Source organism: Rhipicephalus sanguineus, chromosome 7 (genome assembly GCF_013339695.2).
Source record: "Rhipicephalus sanguineus isolate Rsan-2018 chromosome 7, BIME_Rsan_1.4, whole genome shotgun sequence".
In the NCBI taxonomy this organism is placed as follows: domain Eukaryota; kingdom Metazoa; phylum Arthropoda; class Arachnida; order Ixodida; family Ixodidae; genus Rhipicephalus; species Rhipicephalus sanguineus.
Genome location: NC_051182.1, coordinates 139753688 through 139757592, shown reverse-complemented (window position 1 = coordinate 139757592; position 3905 = coordinate 139753688). Strand labels below are relative to the sequence as shown.

The following is a 3905-nucleotide window of genomic DNA, read 5'->3' as shown; positions in this document are numbered from 1 at the left end:
AGATTCACATGAAAAAAAATCGAGCGCTTAATGAAGCGTTAACTCTGCTGTAATCCAGCGCCCATTCGGCGGTTAATGTAGCGCTAATTTTGTTCTTGTGTAGGTCTTGGTGTAGTTCGAAATCCTGTGCTTAATGCAGCTCCACTAGCGTGAAACCTGAAGAAGTGGGTGGCACGGGAAAAAAAGTGATTCCCTAAGCAAAAACGCGCTTGCCGAGGTGGTGGCGCCCTCTCTAGAGCGGCGCGGGTATCAGTCGGATCCTTCAGAAGCGTTTTTCGCGATTTCAGGTAAATTACGGCAATTAATTGTTATTTATTTCTGTAGTTTATCTTATTTAAGATCTGATCAGTTTATTTTACACTGCTTTTGAGCATTGTTAGCCTCATTTTAGGCCTGCATTGACCACTGCGTGACCACGCGACATGAGACAGTGCAGGGACGACCAGCCGGGCCCCTAAAGTTCTACGCACTAAAAACGATGGAGTCTGTGCATAGTAAACACTGTACTCCACCAGTCATTCGAACTATATGCAACTATATGCAACAAATATGGACTCTATATGGATTCCGTAAGAAAATATGAAAAGGTTAGGGTGGAACGTTTCACTAGGGGTCCAATGACTGAGTCGACTGCTTGTCCGCCTTTATTCAATCAGCCAATTGGGACGCACAAAAGGCGTTATTACGGGGATAGCTCCAACACAGAATACGCCCCCTGCATTCATTTAAAGCGTTTGTGATGAGATGAGATGGTTTACCGAGAGAGCGAGAAAGAGAGCTCTTCATTGAAAAACAGATAATCCTGCCGGCGTATATAGAGGCGCCTACATACTACTCTGTATAGGGGAGGGGATTGAGGACAGAAAGGAGGAGGAGGGCAGGACAGAAGGAGGGAAAAAAATAAAGTATTATGACAGTGGTATGTGCATGTCACAACGTAATGGTGATTATGTAAGTTACGTTACAGTTTATCAATTCGGTTAATGTCCTCGAGAAATCTGACAATATTCATACAACATAGCTTTCTTCAGTACACCTTGCCGTTGTAAGCTGCGGTGTAGAAGCTCGCTGTGTACGTGGTAACAGTGACGAATAACAGCACGAGAAGATCCTGCAACTGCTTTCAGTATACAGCACAACTTGCGCGGTATTGTGACACCCTTAGGCGTGCGTAGGGTTCCTCATTTGAGGTGGGGGGAGCGCGTCAATGTTTCAAAATTTATATAAACTCCTGAAGTTTTTTTAGCTACATCGAAAAACAGAGCCCTTCCACTACTGTGAAGGTAAATGCCAGCGAAGCCTGTGGCTGCACGTTCTGCGGCAGCGGTTTCACGTCGTTTTTGCGGGCGCGAGTTGGCACTCCTTCTGTTCCCGCTGTTACTCCGAGCGAACGACACGCGTCCGTCCCATAGCGAGTCCAAAAAGGCAACTGATGATAGTAGTGTTAGCTTGATCTCTACGTCACAAGAGAAAGGGGCACAACGACTGGTGGGAAGTGCCGCCGCCGGGTATCGCCACACTTGGTATCGGCGGTGGTGAAGATAATTTTGTAGTAGGAAATATTCCCAAAGGGGTAATAGTAAAATAACAGAAATATGAACCATTGTATGGCACGTTTCAACATTAAAGCAATACATTTCTGCGAGCACTCACTAATTTCGCAGCAAAATGAGACATACGCTTGTATTTATAGATTGAAACGGTAGCTGGGGGGGGGGGGGGGGGCGCTCTGCCTTTTCCAGCTATCACACGAAGTTCGAGCTTTCCGGCAGTCGAAGATGGATCGCTCGGAAAACAGCTGTGCAGCGGCACCTCGTAGTAACGTGTACGGATGGATCACTTACAATATCATGCGTCTGCATAAAAGAGGTCCAAGAAAGATAAAGAATAGCCGCTCATTGAGAGCCTGCCTGAAAGATAATAAATGTATGAAGTCAGGTGTGTTTTGCTTCTTTCTTTTTTCGTCCTGAACACAATTAGGATGATGAATAACGAAGTTACCGAACTTAGATGCCAGTGATCAACTCAGAAATTTGGGACACACGGACCACGAAATAGGATTATTTCCTCGTCGCTGTACTTCTACAAAGCAGCCAGTGACGCGCTTACAACAAACTCGCTTCTCCCTGACAGTGTTGCAAAAAAGTGAGGCACTGGAGCGTGGCTGCGGCTGTAGGGCGTTATACAATATAGATCGTAGTAAATGAACCATGCCTAACCTATTTTTGTTCTGGTTCCTGCTTTGCACGCCGAGCGATAGGCGGTCGTGTAGTTGAGCTGGCCGAGCTGACTAATGAGGTTATAACCAGCGATGGCACAGGAAATACTAGTTACTGCCTTGTTTTGCCGCATTGTTGATAACTGTTAGTAGAGACACAAACATGCTACTAAATGTGAGTTCTGCGGAATCCCGCAAGGCGGCGTAAAACTTATCAATGGGATAATTGTCAACCACCCGTTCGCAGCAGGGAGCCACAAGGAATTGGATAAGGATTTCACAGACAGGAAAGCTTGTTATTTGAAAAATTCGCACATGTGCGGGGAACGAACACCTTTCCGAACGCCTTTCCGGGGAAAGGCCGAGCCGGCAAAACGAACGGTCAGAGCGAATAGGCCGGCTCAGACGTTTTTTTTTTTTTTTTTTTGAGTTGCGAAGCATTGACTTTTCTGCGCTTTATCAGTCCCACAATGACAAACCAACTTGCCCAATCTTCACCATTACTTCACACAGAAGGTGGCCATGGCCCCGTGTGGAACAAAAGGGTTAGCGTATGAGTGGCACATAGATTGCGCAAGCAAAACAGATCAGTGTTCATGCCACAAAACTGCAGCGCTTAACACCAAAGCGCAGTAAGATAGGCCTTCCCACAGGGAGAAAAATAAGCCATGAGGTATAGGTCCTCCATTTAATGTTGGGGAAGAAAACGTGTCATTAGTAAGTGAGGCCGACGAATTTCAGGAATTATAAAGGCGAAAACCTCAGATTCCTTACCAAACGCGAAAAGTGACCGCCGCCGGCGTTAGCGTCAATACGCCTGATGCAAAAATGTCATAACCATGCCATGACGTCACAGGTCAGCAAAATTTGTGGCATCATTATGACGCCGCTCTGACTTCATATAACCTGACGTCACAAAAATGACGTCATCACACGACTTTGTCGCTGGCTCGAAGGTGGGCCGATACCGGAGGTATTGCAAAACCACGCGACGTGTAGAATATTCCAATAACTCGAATCCCGAGCGCAGTGCAAAACAACGTTCGCTGCATAAAGTTCTCAAGAGGGTAGGGAGAGGGGGAAACAATAAAATGGACTGAGACAAAAAAAGAAGAAGATTGGTTTTAGGAAAATGCGTAAGGCACCGTGCGAGTTTTCGCATGCCGTTCGTTTCAATCAGCCTCATGCAATTCCTAAAGGGGATGTACATAAATTTAAAATACTTTCCCGAAATTTATGATAAGCGTGACCTCCACTCCGCTCTCCGCAAAGTTGTTCATACACTGCCAATGAGGTTGCTAGTGAGTGATGTCAAGTGGCAAATGTATTACTTGAATGTTTTAGGACGCCATGTCGTCTTGCAGTCGTGGCCGAGTGGTTAAGGCGATGGACTCGAAATCCATTGGGGTCTCCCCGCACAGGTTCGAATCCTGTCGGCTGCGTGTAATTTTTTTTCTTCTTTTTTTAGTTACTTCTTTTTCATATTGACTAAAACACCACTATCGCACGGCAAGTAAAATTCATGGAGTTATTTAGCTTTTCTGGTATCATAAATAACAATCCCCCTAAAGCTGGCCGATCAGGTATGTACATCTGCAAAGAGCTTTGATGGCGGTGGCATCGAGCTGATACATCACGAAGTATTTTAGATTACTATTACCACTATCAAGGAAGTGTATGTGATCGT

At 45.6% G+C, this 3905-nt stretch overlaps 1 non-coding gene across 1 annotated transcript; it reads left to right on the top strand.

The window, feature by feature from the left end:
* The first annotated feature begins 3578 nt into the window (after nucleotides 1-3578).
* On the top strand, nucleotides 3579-3660 carry Trnas-cga (transfer RNA serine (anticodon CGA)). Its single transcript has one exon. It is a non-coding gene; the product is annotated as a tRNA-Ser (tRNA).
* Nucleotides 3661-3905: the final 245 nt, after the last annotated feature.